Consider the following 15,425-nt stretch of genomic DNA (forward strand, 5'->3'; position numbering starts at 1 on the left):
CCCGAATTTCCTATGGGAATATCTCCTAGCATAAAAAATTGATAATGCTTTTTGCAACAATGTACTTATAGCTACGCAAAATCTAGAAGTGAAGAAAAAGATATTTTATTAATTCATCTGTCATCTCTGACATATTTCTTTGTGGAACAGTGGAATATAAAGTTTTTTACAACGGAGTTACTCATTACAAACAATTGAGATTCCGAGACATATTTTGATTCAATGATCAATATCAGGTGTTAAAGAAGTAATTGATTGAAAAAAATCAAAATAAATATGCATGGTTGAGAGAAACAGATTATGCTTCTAACTTACCCTCCAAAATAAATGAGGGAACATATTCCTCGTGAACCTTAGGTATGGTCGCTGTGTTACTTGTTTCAATACAGAATGTAACACAGCTCAAGTCAACGACCTTACAAGAGGAACTTTGTTTTTCACTGCTACCTTCACATCTGTAGAAAACTAATAATCAGTAAGATTAAAACTGTAGAAAGAACTTTCTAATTCCAAATCATAATAAAGACAAATTCTTCTTTATTACCTTGAGACCCATGCATTAGTTTTTCCTTTCATATATGCTGTGGAGACAGCCACGGGATCCAATAACATGTTTTCGTTATTAGTCGAAAAGAACTCATCAATTTCAAACAAGTGCCTGATTGACCTTTTTCTCGTAGCAATCTGCAGAGAAACATCACAGTTATATAAAAAAGAAAGACAAACAGGCGACGGTTTGAGCACCGGCACCTTCCCACATGGAAATATCTACATAGCTTTAAGCGCACCTCGGGGAAAGAATAGCATGCAACCATTTGTAGAGCTACAAAGCTGGATCAAGTGCAGGTGCAGCCAATCCTGTTGCAGGTCCGAATACATCTTTAATACCCGACATCGATGATTCATCAAGTTACTTGAAATTCTCGAAGACCAGAGTGAGTATCTGCTCAATTTGAACAGAAACAGAAACTTCTCCCAGAAAACTGGCCTGATCAGGAAAACAATCAAGACATTAAATTAGATACTATCATACAATAACCAGGAAATGTAAAAATTATAAGAAAACGACAACTTGCCACATAACGACCTACCTCTTAGTGACTCAATGTGTGCTTACTTTTGTCTTTGATTACCACGGGCAGCAGAATGTCGTGCACCAAATCAAGATAATCTACTGTTGCTGTGGAGATATCCATAACGTATGAAAGGTATCTAAAAGATCGAAAAGCAAGAATGCATTTAACAATTGTGGAAACATATATAGCCGTTCCAGGTAACCAGAAATGCACATTCATGATACCTGAGCTTTGTGTATGCATCTAAAACTCCAGAAAAGATGCAAATGAATCCACCAACCATTTCCAACGAACCATGTAGCAACAAGTTTCTGTGCTGAAACTGTTGGCCTTTCATCGCAGTCTCCAAAACACAGTCTTAAGCGATAGTTTCTGCTGCTACAGATGTGCACTGGACGTAACACATAGTTAGTGATGCCACTTTCGCCGAAGGATGGAATCTTGATTCTGAACGAAATAGGCGCTAAGCATGACATATAAAACATCCACATATACCTTGTAACTATCTTTATCTGCAGTGGTTGAGTAGTTGATGTATAGCTGTATTTTTCTCAGCTTTTTCATGCTCTTTTCCCCGGATATAACACACTGACGACGCTTCTTCCCCTGCATTAAAACAAGCAGAAAAATTTAACCCTTTCAGACACATAAACAGATCTGTTTCAAAACAACAAAAACCAAACATGAGGTCAAGATCAAGTACCAATTCATCAGAAATGTCAGCCACCTGAACAAGAACATGCCCACAATATAATTCAGATTCAGATCATCTCCAAATCCACCTGGCAAGCTGCAGATCAAGAGCAGTATAATTCACTAATTGATGATCTGCCAAACTTAAGAACTAGACGGAGAATGAGAAACAAAACATATAAAACACGAGCTTCACCAGGTCCCGGTTGCATTCCCAATGCATCCTCTTCGGACGAACTTTTCAATCTCAACATACAAGAATATGATTCTGCAATTAAAAACAAGATTTGCAATCCGAGTAGAAGTTAGATTGAATGAGAAACAAGACTCCATAATTGATATATGAATGAATGTAAGAAACATGCATACCTTGCACCAATTCATAAGTTGATGCGCTTTATGAGCATGGGTACTTCTTTCAAGTATCCACGAGTCCCAACAATTAAGTGTGCAACGCTTCTATGCAATAAAGAGAGCCTCTTACAATGTCAGATTTTTTTATTTTTTTCTTTTTTTTCTCTTTTTCATTTTTTCCTTTTTTTTCTTTTTTTCTTTTTTTTCTTTTTTTTGTTTCTTTTTGTTGGATGAAACAACCAATTTCACATTTGATAACCTTTGCTGAAATGTTTCCAGCTTCACCGTGGATGAAGACTTTAAAGATGTAAACGTGAAACCAGTGGGTTGCTTCGTCCCCATTTTCACATTACGAACTGAAAAATAATAGAAAAACTTTGTACAGTTAAATACAAGCCATGCTCAAGAAGCATAAAACAATTTTCTTGTAATACCACATAGTCACCTTGAACTCTAATCTTCCCGATGGTTTTCTTAGACTTTACGTAAGCGCCTTCACCCACAAGTTAAGAATGATCTTTCCTCGTCAGCTTTTCCTCTGATTTTAATAATATATTTCTTAACTTGCAAATTTAACTGAGGAAAGTTAATGTAACAGCAGATATACCCTTTTAAATAACTTTCTTTTGTGCAAAAGAAACCAAAATATGCTTTGGAAGCTAACTAATCAGCATATGCAGCAGAAAATTAAAAACAAAATCCAGAGATTATCTCACCTAATACATCCCTCAGCAGTGAACATTCATTTCCAAAAAGGGAGGAGCTCTCATATAGCTCCTTGCCCACGAGTGGAGGCATAGGCGGACAGATGCATCATAAGATAAAACAGCATACCAGTTGCCTAGACCACTGCATCAGTTTTAGATGACATAACAAGTATTAAAAGATCTGCTTCCATGAAAATAAGCTAAATGAGAACTATTAACTTCAAGATCTTTCATGTTTATCAGGCATAAAGAATCCCGAATTTCCCTATGGGAATATCTCCTAGCATAAAAAAATGATAATGCTTTTTGCAACAATGTACTTATAGCTACGCAAAATCTAGAAGTGAAGAAAAAGATATTTTATTAATTCATCTGTCATCTCTGACATATTTCTTTGTGGAACAGTGGAATATAAAGTTTTTTTACAACGGAGTTACTCATTACAAACAATTGAGATTCCGAGACATATTTTGATTCAATGATCAATATCAGGTGTTAAAGAAGTAATTGATTGAAAAAAATCAAAATAAATATGCATGGTTGAGAGAAACAGATTATGCTTCTAACTTACCTCCAAAATAAATGAGGGAACATATTCCTCGTGAACCTTAGGTATGGTCGCTGTGTTACTTGTTTCAATACAGAATGTAACACAGCTCAAGTCAACGACCTTACAAGAGGAACTTTGTTTTTCACTGCTACCTTCACATCTGTAGAAAACTAATAATCAGTAAGATTAAAACTGTAGAAAGAACTTTCTAATTCCAAATCATAATAAACACAAATTCTTCTTTATTACCTTGAGACCCATGCATTAGTTTTTCCTTTCATATATGCTGTGGAGACAGCCACGGGATCCAATAACATGTTTTCGTTATTAGTCGAAAAGAACTCATCAATTTCAAACAAGTGCCTGATTGACCTTTTTCTCGTAGCAATCTGCAGAGAAACATCACAGTTATATTCAAAAGAGAGACAAACAGGCGACAGTTTGAGCACCGGCACCTTCCCACATGGAAATATCTACATAGCTTTAAGCGCACCTCGGGGAAAGAATATCATGCAACCATTTGTAGAGCTTCAAAGCTGGATCAAGTGCAGGTGCAGCCAATCCTGTTGCAGGTCCGAATACATCTTAATACCCGACATCGATGATTCATCAAGTTACTTGAAATTCTCGAAGACCAGAGTGAGCATCTGCTCAATTTGAACAGAAACAGAAACTTCTCCCAGAAAACTGGCCTGATCAGGAAAACAATCAAGACATTAAATTAGATACTATCATACAATAACCAGAAAATGTAAAAATTATAAGAAAACGACAACTTGCCACATAACGACCTACCTCTTAGTGACTCAATGTGTGCTTACTTTTGTCTTTGATTACCACGGGCAGCAGAATGTCGTGCACCAAATCAAGATAATCTACTGTTGCTGTGGAGATATCCATAACGTATGAAAGGTATCTAAAAGATCGAAAAGCAAGAATGCATTTAACAATTGTGGAAACATATATAGCCGTTCCAGGTAACCAGAAATGCACATTCATGATACCTGAGCTTTGTGTATGCATCTAAAACTCCAGAAAAGATGCAAATGAATCCACCAACCATTTCCACGAACCATGTAGCAACAAGTTTCTGTGCTGAAACTGTTGGCCTTTCATCGCAGTCTCCAAAACACAGTCTTAAGCGATAGTTTCTGCTACAGATATGCACTGGACGTAACACATAGTTAGTGATGCCACTTTCGCCGAAGGATGGAATCTTGATTCTGAACGAAATAGGCGCTAAGCATGACATATAAAACATCTGCATATACCTTGTAACTATCTTTATCTGCAGTGGTTGAGTAGTTGATGTATAGCTGTATTTTTCTCAGCTTTTTCATGCTCTTTTTCCCCGGATATAACACACTGACGACGCTTCTTCCCCTGCATTAAAACAAGCAGAAAAATTTAACCCTTTCAGACACATAAACAGATCTGTTTCAAAACAACAAAAAACCAAACATGAGGTCAAGATCAAGTACCAATTCATCAGAAATGTCAGCCACCTGAACAAGAACATGCCCACAATATAATTCAGATTCAGATCATCTCCAAATCCACCTGGCAAGCTGCAGATCAAGAGCAGTATAATTCACTTATTGATGATCTGCCAAACTTAAGAACTAGACGGAGAATGAGAAACAATACATATAAAACACGAGCTTCACCAGGTCCCGGTTGCATTCCCAATGCATCCTCTTCGGACGAACTTTTCAATCTCAACATACAAGAATATGATTCTGCAATTAAAAACAAGATTTGCAATCCGAGTAGAAGTTAGATTGAATGAGAAACAAGACTCCATAATTGATATATGAATGAATGTAAGAAACATGCATACCTTGCACCAATTCATAAGTTGATGCGCTTTATGAGCATGGGTACTTCTTTCAAGTATCCACGAGTCCCAACAATTAAGTGTGCAACGCTTCTATGCAATAAAGAGAGCCTCTTACAATGTCAGATTTTTTTTATTTTTTTCTTTTTTTTCTCTTTTTTCATTTTTTCCTTTTTTTCTTTTTCTTTCTTTTTTTTCTTTTTTTTGTTTCTTTTTTGTTGGATGAAACAACAATTTCACATTTGATAACCTTTGCTGAAATGTTTCCAGCTTCACCGTGGATGAAGACTTTAAAGATGTAAACGTGAAACCAGTGGGTTGCTTCGTCCCCATTTTCACATTACGAACTGAAAATAATAGAAAAACTTTGTACAGTTTAAATACAAGCCATGCTCAAGAAGCATAAAACAATTTTCTTGTAATACCACATAGTCACCTTGAACTCTAATCTTCCCGATGGTTTTCTTAGACTTTACGTAAGCGCCTTCACCCACAAGTTCAGAATGATCTTTCCTCGTCAGCTTTTCCTCTGATTTTAATAATATATTTCTTAACCTGCAAATTTAACTGAGGAAAGTTAATGTAACAGCAGATATACCCTTTTAAATAACTTTCTTTTGTGCAAAAGAAACCAAAATATGCTTTGGAAGCTAACTAATCAGCATATGCAGCAGAAAATTAAAACAAAATCCAGAGATTATCTCACCTAATACATCCCTCAGCAGTGAACATTCATTTTCCAAAAGGGAGGAGCTCTCATATAGCTCCTTGCCCACGAGTGGAGGCATAGGCGGACAGATGCATCATAAGATAAAACAGCATACCAGTTGCCTAGACCACTGCATCAGTTTTAGATGACATAACAAGTATTAAAAGATCTGCTTCCATGAAAATAAGCTAAATGAGAACTATTAACTTCAAGATCTTTCATGTTTATCAGGCATAAAGAATCCCGAATTTCCTATGGGAATATCTCCTAGCATAAAAAATTGATAATGCTTTTTGCAACAATGTACTTATAGCTACGCAAATCTAGAAGTGAAGAAAAGATATTTTATTAATTCATCTGTCATCTCTGACATATTTCTTTGTGGAACAGTGGAATATAAAGTTTTTTTACAACGGAGTTACTCATTACAAACAATTGAGATTCCGAGACATATTTTGATTCAATGATCAATATCAGGTGTTAAGAAGTAATTGATTGAAAAAAATCAAAATAAATATGCATGGTTGAGAGAAACAGATTATGCTTCTAACTTACCTCCAAAATAAATGAGGGAACATATTCCTCGTGAAACCTTAGGTATGGTCGCTGTGTTACTTGTTTCAATACAGAATGTAACACAGCTCAAGTCAACGACCTACAAGAGGAACTCTTGTTTTTCACTGCTACCTTCACATCTGTAGAAAACTAATAATCAGTAAGATTAAAACTGTAGAAAGAACTTTCTAATTCCAAATCATAATAAACACAAATTCTTCTTTATTACCTTGAGACCCATGCATTAGTTTTCCTTTCATATATGCTGTGGAGACAGCCACGGGATCCAATAACATGTTTTCGTTATTAGTCGAAAAGAACTCATCAATTTCAAACAAGTGCCTGATTGACCTTTTTCTCGTAGCAATCTGCAGAGAAACATCACAGTTATATTCAAAAGAGAGACAAACAGGCGACAGTTTGAGCACCGGCACCTTCCCACATGGAAATATCTACATAGCTTTAAGCGCACCTCGGGGAAAGAATATCATGCAACCATTGTAGAGCTTCAAAGCTGGATCAAGTGCAGGTGCAGCAAATCCTGTTGCAGGTCCGAATACATCTTTAATACCCGACATCGATGATTCATCAAGTTACTTGAAATTCTCGAAGACCAGAGTGAGTATCTGCTCAATTTGAACAGAAACAGAAACTTCTCCCAGAAAACGGGCCTGATCAGGAAAACAAATCAAGACATTAAATTAGATACTATCATACAATAACCAGGAAAATGTAAAAATGATAAGAAACGACAACTTGCCACATAACGACCTACCTCTTAGTGACTCAATGTGTGCTTACTTTTGTCTTTGATTACCATGGGCAGCAGAATGTCGTGCACCAAATCAAGATAATCTACTGTTGCTGTGGAGATATCCATAACGTATGAAAGGTATCTAAAAGATCGAAAAGCAAGAATGCATTTAACAATTGTGGAAACATATATAGCCGTTCCAGGTAACCAGCAATGCACATTCATGATACCTGAGCTTTGTGTATGCATCTAAAACGCCAGAAAGATGCAAATGAATCCACCAACCATTCCACGAACCATGTAGCAACAAGTTTCTGTGCTGAAACTGTTGGCCTTTCATCGCAGTCTCCAAAACACAGTCTTAAGCGATAGTTTCTGCTACAGATATGCACTGGACGTAACACATAGTTAGTGATGCCACTTTCGCCGAAGGATGGAATCTTGATTTTGAACGAAAATAGGCGCTAAGCATGACATATAAAACATCTGCCTATACCTTGTAACTATCTTTATCTGCAGTGGTTGAGTAGTTGATGTGATAGCTGTATTTTCTCAGCTTTTTCATGCTCTTTTTCCCCGGATATAACACACTGACGACGCTTCTTCCCCTGCATTAAAACAAGCAGAAAAATTTAACCCTTTCAGACACATAAACAGATCTGTTTCAAAACAACAAAAACCAAACATGAGGTTAAGATCAAGTACCAATTCATCAGAAATGTCAGCCACCTGAACAAGAACATGCCCACAATATAATTCAGATTCAGATCATCTCCAAATCCACCTGGCAAGCTGCAGACTCAAGAGCAGTATAATTCACTATTGATGATCTGCCAAACTTAAGAACTAGACGGAGAATGAGAAACAAAACATATAAAACACGAGCTTCACCAGGGTCCCGGTTGCATTCCCAATGCATCCTCTTCGGACGAACTTTTCAATCTCAACATACAAGAATATGATTCTGCAATTAAAAACAAGATTTGCAATCCGAGTAGAAGTTAGATTGAATGAGAACAAGACTCCATAATTGATATAGAATGAATGTAAGAACATGCATACTTGCCACCAATTCATAAGTTGATGCGCTTTATGAGCATGGGTACTTCTTTCAAGTATCCACGAGTCCCAACAATTAAGTGTGCAACGCTTCTATGCAATAAAGAGATCCTCTTACAATGTCAAGATTTTTTTGATTTTTTTCTTTTTTTTTTTCTTTTTTCATTTTTTCCTTTTATTCTTTTTTTCTTTTTTTTTCTTTTTTTTGTTTCTTTTTGTTGGATTGAAACACCCAATTTCACATTTGATAACCTTTGCTGAACTGTTTCCAGCTTCACCGTGGATGAAGACTTTAAAGATGTAAACGTGAAACCAGTGGGTTGCTTCGTCCCCATTTTCACATTACGAACTGAAAATAATAGAAAAACTTTGTACAGTAAATACAAGCCATGCTCAAGAAGCATTAAAACAATTTTCTTGTAATACCACATAGTCACCTTGAACTCTAATCTTCCCCGATGGTTTTCTTAGACGTTACGTAAGCGCCTTCACCCACAAGTTCAGAATGATCTTTCCTCGTCAGCTTTCCTCTGATTTAATAATATATTTCTTAACCTACAAATTTAACTGAGGAAAGTTCAATGTAACAGCAGATATACCCTTTTAAATAACTTTCTTTTGTGCAAAAGAAACCAAAATATGCTTTGGAAGCTAACTAATCAGCATATGCAGCAGAAAATTAAAAACAAAATCCAGAGATTATCTCACCTAATACATCCCTCAGCAGTGAACATTCATTTTCCAAAAAGGGAGGAGCTCTCATATAGCTCCTTGCCCACGAGTGGAGGCATAGGCGGACAGATGCATCATAAGATAAAACAGCATACCAGTTGCCTAGACCACTGCATCAGTTTTAGATGACATAACAAGTATTAAAAGATCTGCTTCCATGAAAATAAGCTAAATGAGAACTATTAACTTCAAGATCTTTCATGTTTATCAGGCATAAAGAATCCCGAATTTCCTATGGGAATATCTCCTAGCATAAAAAATTGATAATGCTTTTTGCAACAATGTACTTATAGCTACGCAAAATCTAGAAGTGAAGAAAAAGATATTTTATTAATTCATCTGTCATCTCTGACATATTTCTTTGTGGAACAGTGGAATATAAAGTTTTTTTACAACGGAGTTACTCATTACAAACAATTGAGATTCCGAGACATATTTTGATTCAATGATCAATATCAGGTGTTAAAGAAGTAATTGATTGAAAAAAATCAAAATAAATATGCATGGTTGAGAGAAACAGATTATGCTTCTAACTTACCTCCAAAATAAATGAGGGAACATATTCCTCGTGAACCTTAGGTATGGTCGCTGTGTTACTTGTTTCAATACAGAATGTAACACAGCTCAAGTCAACGACCTTACAAGAGGAACTTTGTTTTTCACTGCTACCTTCACATCTGTAGAAAACTAATAATCAGTAAGATTAAAACTGTAGAAAGAACTTTCTAATTCCAAATCATAATAAACACAAATTCTTCTTTATTACCTTGAGACCCATGCATTAGTTTTTCCTTTCATATATGCTGTGGAGACAGCCACGGGATCCAATAACATGTTTTCGTTATTAGTCGAAAAGAACTCATCAATTTCAAACAAGTGCCTGATTGACCTTTTTCTCGTAGCAATCTGCAGAGAAACATCACAGTTATATTCAAAAGAGAGACAAACAGGCGACAGTTTGAGCACCGGCACCTTCCCACATGGAAATATCTACATAGCTTTAAGCGCACCTCGGGGAAAGAATATCATGCAACCATTTGTAGAGCTTCAAAGCTGGATCAAGTGCAGGTGCAGCAAATCCTGTTGCAGGTCCGAATACATCTTTAATACCCGACATCGATGATTCATCAAGTTACTTGAAATTCTCGAAGACCAGAGTGAGTATCTGCTCAATTTGAACAGAAACAGAAACTTCTCCCAGAAAACGGGCCTGATCAGGAAAACAATCAAGACATTAAATTAGATACTATCATACAATAACCAGGAAATGTAAAAATGATAAGAAAACGACAACTTGCCACATAACGACCTACCTCTTAGTGACTCAATGTGTGCTTACTTTTGTCTTTGATTACCATGGGCAGCAGAATGTCGTGCACCAAATCAAGATAATCTACTGTTGCTGTGGAGATATCCATAACGTATGAAAGGTATCTAAAAGATCGAAAAGCAAGAATGCATTTAACAATTGTGGAAACATATATAGCCGTTCCAGTAACCAGCAATGCACATTCATGATACCTGAGCTTTGTGTATGCATCTAAAACGCCAGAAAAGATGCAAATGAATCCACCAACCATTTCCACGAACCATGTAGCAACAAGTTTCTGTGCTGAAACTGTTGGCCTTTCATCGCAGTCTCCAAAACACAGTCTTAAGCGATAGTTTCTGCTACAGATATGCACTGGACGTAACACATAGTTAGTGATGCCACTTTCGCCGAAGGATGGAATCTTGATTTTGAACGAAATAGGCGCTAAGCATGACATATAAAACATCTGCATATACCTTGTAACTATCTTTATCTGCAGTGGTTGAGTAGTTGATGTGTAGCTGTATTTTTCTCAGCTTTTTCATGCTCTTTTTCCCCGGATATAACACACTGACGACGCTTCTTCCCCTGCATTAAAACAAGCAGAAAAATTTAACCCTTTCAGACACATAAACAGATCTGTTTCAAAACAACAAAAAACCAAACATGAGGTTAAGATCAAGTACCAATTCATCAGAAATGTCAGCCACCTGAACAAGAACATGCCCACAATATAATTCAGATTCAGATCATCTCCAAATCCACCTGGCAAGCTGCAGATCAAGAGCAGTATAATTCACTTATTGATGATCTGCCAAACTTAAGAACTAGACGGAGAATGAGAAACAAAACATATAAAACACGAGCTTCACCAGGTCCCGGTTGCATTCCCAATGCATCCTCTTCGGACGAACTTTTCAATCTCAACATACAAGAATATGATTCTGCAATTAAAAACAAGATTTGCAATCCGAGTAGAAGTTAGATTGAATGAGAAACAAGACTCCATAATTGATATATGAATGAATGTAAGAAACATGCATACCTTGCACCAATTCATAAGTTGATGCGCTTTATGAGCATGGGTACTTCTTTCAAGTATCCACGAGTCCCAACAATTAAGTGTGCAACGCTTCTATGCAATAAAGAGATCCTCTTACAATGTCAGATTTTTTTGATTTTTTTTCTTTTTTTTTTCTTTTTTCATTTTTTCCTTTTTTTTTCTTTTTCTTTTTTTTCTTTTTTTTGTTTCTTTTTGTTGGATGAAACAACCAATTTCACATTTGATAACCTTTGCTGAAATGTTTCCAGCTTCACCGTGGATGAAGACTTTAAAGATGTAAACGTGAAACCAGTGGGTTGCTTCGTCCCCATTTTCACATTACGAACTGAAAAATAATAGAAAAACTTTGTACAGTTAAATACAAGCCATGCTCAAGAAGCATAAAACAATTTTCTTGTAATACCACATAGTCACCTTGAACTCTAATCTTCCCGATGGTTTTCTTAGACTTTACTTAAGCGCCTTCACCCACAAGTTCAGAATGATCTTTCCTCGTCAGCTTTTTCTCTGATTTTAATAATATATTTCTTAACCTACAAATTTAACTGAGGAAAGTTAATGTAACAGCAGATATACCCTTTTAAATAACTTTCTTTTGTGCAAAAGAAACCAAAATATGCTTTGGAAGCTAACTAATCAGCATATGCAGCAGAAAATTAAAAACAAAATCCAGAGATTATCTCACCTAATACATCCCTCAGCAGTGAACATTCATTTTCCAAAAGGGAGGAGCTCTCATATAGCTCCTTGCCCACGAGTGGAGGCATAGGCGGACAGATGCATCATAAGATAAAACAGCATACCAGTTGCCTAGACCACTGCATCAGTTTTAGATGACATAACAAGTATTAAAAGATCTGCTTCCATGAAAATAAGCTAAATGAGAACTATTAACTTCAAGATCTTTCATGTTTATCAGGCATAAAGAATCCCGAATTTCCTATGGGAATATCTCCTAGCATAAAAAATTGATAATGCTTTTTGCAACAATGTACTTATAGCTACGCAAAATCTAGAAGTGAAGAAAAAGATATTTTATTAATTCATCTGTCATCTCTGACATATTTCTTTGTGGAACAGTGGAATATAAAGTTTTTTTACAACGGAGTTACTCATTACAAACAATTGAGATTCCGAGACATATTTTGATTCAATGATCAATATCAGGTGTTAAAGAAGTAATTGATTGAAAAAAATCAAAATAAATATGCATGGTTGAGAGAAACAGATTATGCTTCTAACTTACCTCCAAAATAAATGAGGGAACATATTCCTCGTGAACCTTAGGTATGGTCGCTGTGTTACTTGTTTCAATACAGAATGTAACACAGCTCAAGTCAACGACCTTACAAGAGGAACTTTGTTTTTCACTGCTACCTTCACATCTGTAGAAAACTAATAATCAGTAAGATTAAAACTGTAGAAAGAACTTTCTAATTCCAAATCATAATAAACACAAATTCTTCTTTATTACCTTGAGACCCATGCATTAGTTTTTCCTTTCATATATGCTGTGGAGACAGCCACGGGATCCAATAACATGTTTTCGTTATTAGTCGAAAAGAACTCATCAATTTCAAACAAGTGCCTGATTGACCTTTTTCTCGTAGCAATCTGCAGAGAAACATCACAGTTATATTCAAAAGAGAGACAAACAGGCGACAGTTTGAGCACCGGCACCTTCCCACATGGAAATATCTACATAGCTTTAAGCGCACCTCGGGGAAAGAATATCATGCAACCATTTGTAGAGCTTCAAAGCTGGATCAAGTGCAGGTGCAGCAAATCCTGTTGCAGGTCCGAATACATCTTTAATACCCGACATCGATGATTCATCAAGTTACTTGAAATTCTCGAAGACCAGAGTGAGTATCTGCTCAATTTGAACAGAAACAGAAACTTCTCCCAGAAAACGGGCCTGATCAGGAAAACAATCAAGACATTAAATTAGATACTATCATACAATAACCAGGAAATGTAAAAATGATAAGAAAACGACAACTTGCCACATAACGACCTACCTCTTAGTGACTCAATGTGTGCTTACTTTTGTCTTTGATTACCATGGGCAGCAGAATGTCGTGCACCAAATCAAGATAATCTACTGTTGCTGTGGAGATATCCATAACGTATGAAAGGTATCTAAAAGATCGAAAAGCAAGAATGCATTTAACAATTGTGGAAACATATATAGCCGTTCCAGGTAACCAGCAATGCACATTCATGATACCTGAGCTTTGTGTATGCATCTAAAACGCCAGAAAAGATGCAAATGAATCCACCAACCATTTCCACGAACCATGTAGCAACAAGTTTCTGTGCTGAAACTGTTGGCCTTTCATCGCAGTCTCCAAAACACAGTCTTAAGCGATAGTTTCTGCTACAGATATGCACTGGACGTAACACATAGTTAGTAATGCCACTTTCGCCGAAGGATGGAATCTTGATTTGAACGAAATAGGCGCTAAGCATGACATATAAAACATCTGCATATACCTTGTAACTATCTTTATCTGCAGTGGTTGAGTAGTTGATGTATAGCTGTATTTTTCTCAGCTTTTTCATGCTCTTTTTCCCCGGATATAACACACTGACGACGCTTCTTCCCCTGCATTAAAACAAGCAGAAAAATTTAACCCTTTCAGACACATAAACAGATCTGTTTCAAAACAACAAAAAACCAAACATGAGGTCAAGATCAAGTACCAATTCATCAGAAATGTCAGCCACCTGAACAAGAACATGCCCACAATATAATTCAGATTCAGATCATCTCCAAATCCACCTGGCAAGCTGCAGATCAAGAGCAGTATAATTCACTTATTGATGATCTGCCAAACTTAAGAACTAGACGGAGAATGAGAAACAAAACATATAAAACACGAGCTTCACCAGGTCCCGGTTGCATTCCCAATGCATCCTCTTCGGACGAACTTTTCAATCTCAACATACAAGAATATGATTCTGCAATTAAAAACAAGATTTGCAATCCGAGTAGAAGTTAGATTGAATGAGAAACAAGACTCCATAATTGATATATGAATGAATGTAAGAAACATGCATACCTTGCACCAATTCATAAGTTGATGCGCTTTATGAGCATGGGTACTTCTTTCAAGTATCCACGAGTCCCAACAATTAAGTGTGCAACGCTTCTATGCAATAAAGAGAGCCTCTTACAATGTCAGATTTTTTTTATTTTTTTTTTTTTTCTCTTTTTTCATCTCTTTTTCATTTTTTTTTTTTCCTTTTTTCTTTTTTTTTCTTTTTTTTCTTTTTTTTTTTGTTTCTTTTTGTTGGATGAAACAACCAATTTCACATTTGATAACCTTTGCTGAAATGTTTCCATCTTCACCGTGATGAAGACTTTAAAGATGTAAACGTGAAACCAGTGGGTTGCTTCGTCCCCATTTTCACATTACGAACTGAAAAATAATAGAAAAACTTTGTACAGTTAAATACAAGCCATGCTCAAGAAGCATAAAACAATTTCTTGTAATACCACATGTCACCTTGAACTCTAATCTTCCCGATGTTTTCATAGACTTTACGTAAGCGCCTTCACCCACAAGTTCAGAATATCTTTCCTCTCGTCATCTTTTCCTCTGATTTTAATAATATAACATTTCTTAACCTGCAAATTTAACTGAGGAAAGTTAATGTAACAGCAGATATACCCTTTTAAATAACTTTCTTTTTGCAAAAGAAACCAAATATGCTTTGGAAGCTAACTAATCAGCATATGCAGCAGAAAATTAAAAACAAAATCCAGAGATTATCTTCACCTAATACATCCCTCAGCAGTGAACATTCATTTTCCAAAAAGGGAGAGCTCTCATATAGCTCCTTGCCCACGAGTGGAGGCATAGGCGACAGATTCATCATAAGATAAAACAGCACATACCAGTTGCCTAGACCACTGCATCAGTTTTAGAAGACATAACAAGTATTAAAAGATCTGCTTCCATGAAAATAAGCTAAATGAGAACTATTAACTTCAAGATCTTTCATGTTTATCAGGCAT

General features: G+C 36.2%; 7 long non-coding RNA genes across 13 annotated transcripts; all 7 read right to left on the minus strand.

Moving 5' to 3' along the window:
• Positions 1–316: 316 nt before the first annotated feature.
• On the minus strand, positions 317–1,383 carry LOC121792025. 2 transcript variants are annotated; one of them, XR_006048816.1, is made up of 5 exons: positions 1,301–1,383; positions 1,092–1,212; positions 789–988; positions 545–684; positions 317–455 (listed from the first exon to the last, which is right to left on the minus strand). It is a non-coding gene; the product is annotated as an uncharacterized LOC121792025 (long non-coding RNA). The 2 variants fall into 2 exon arrangements; XR_006048817.1 differs by lacking the exon at positions 545–684.
• Positions 1,384–2,306: 923 nt separating this feature from the next.
• On the minus strand, positions 2,307–2,869 carry LOC121792022. The gene is made up of 3 exons (XR_006048802.1): positions 2,840–2,869; positions 2,569–2,661; positions 2,307–2,479 (listed from the first exon to the last, which is right to left on the minus strand). It is a non-coding gene; the product is annotated as an uncharacterized LOC121792022 (long non-coding RNA).
• Positions 2,867–5,389, minus strand: LOC121792021. Of its 3 annotated transcripts, none has more exons than XR_006048799.1 (10): positions 5,221–5,389; positions 5,048–5,119; positions 4,862–4,948; positions 4,652–4,763; positions 4,385–4,547; positions 4,176–4,296; positions 3,874–4,072; positions 3,630–3,769; positions 3,402–3,540; positions 2,867–2,972 (listed from the first exon to the last, which is right to left on the minus strand). It is a non-coding gene; the product is annotated as an uncharacterized LOC121792021 (long non-coding RNA). The 3 variants fall into 3 exon arrangements; XR_006048801.1 differs by having other exon boundaries at positions 5,028–5,119; XR_006048800.1 differs by lacking the exon at positions 3,630–3,769.
• Positions 5,390–6,975: 1,586 nt separating this feature from the next.
• On the minus strand, positions 6,976–7,509 carry LOC121792029. The gene is made up of 3 exons (XR_006048820.1): positions 7,466–7,509; positions 7,257–7,377; positions 6,976–7,152 (listed from the first exon to the last, which is right to left on the minus strand). It is a non-coding gene; the product is annotated as an uncharacterized LOC121792029 (long non-coding RNA).
• A 20-nt stretch (positions 7,510–7,529) lies between these two features.
• LOC121792027 lies at positions 7,530–8,128 on the minus strand. Its single transcript, XR_006048819.1, has 4 exons — positions 8,107–8,128; positions 7,941–8,027; positions 7,732–7,843; positions 7,530–7,626 (listed from the first exon to the last, which is right to left on the minus strand). It is a non-coding gene; the product is annotated as an uncharacterized LOC121792027 (long non-coding RNA).
• Positions 8,129–8,824: 696 nt separating this feature from the next.
• Positions 8,825–12,123, minus strand: LOC121792026. The gene is made up of 13 exons (XR_006048818.1): positions 12,087–12,123; positions 11,816–11,934; positions 11,384–11,726; positions 11,211–11,282; positions 11,025–11,111; positions 10,815–10,926; positions 10,548–10,710; positions 10,340–10,460; positions 10,037–10,236; positions 9,793–9,932; positions 9,565–9,703; positions 9,003–9,136; positions 8,825–8,849 (listed from the first exon to the last, which is right to left on the minus strand). It is a non-coding gene; the product is annotated as an uncharacterized LOC121792026 (long non-coding RNA).
• Positions 12,124–12,132: 9 nt separating this feature from the next.
• On the minus strand, positions 12,133–14,609 carry LOC121792030. 4 transcript variants are annotated; one of them, XR_006048822.1, is made up of 10 exons: positions 14,467–14,609; positions 14,294–14,365; positions 14,108–14,194; positions 13,898–14,009; positions 13,632–13,794; positions 13,423–13,543; positions 13,120–13,189; positions 12,876–13,015; positions 12,648–12,786; positions 12,133–12,219 (listed from the first exon to the last, which is right to left on the minus strand). It is a non-coding gene; the product is annotated as an uncharacterized LOC121792030 (long non-coding RNA). The 4 variants fall into 4 exon arrangements; XR_006048821.1 differs by having other exon boundaries at positions 13,120–13,319; XR_006048824.1 differs by having other exon boundaries at positions 13,120–13,319; positions 14,274–14,365.
• Positions 14,610–15,425: the final 816 nt, after the last annotated feature.

Source organism: Salvia splendens, unplaced genomic scaffold, assembly GCF_004379255.2.
Source record: "Salvia splendens isolate huo1 unplaced genomic scaffold, SspV2 ctg998, whole genome shotgun sequence".
Taxonomy (NCBI): Eukaryota; Viridiplantae; Streptophyta; class Magnoliopsida; order Lamiales; family Lamiaceae; genus Salvia; species Salvia splendens.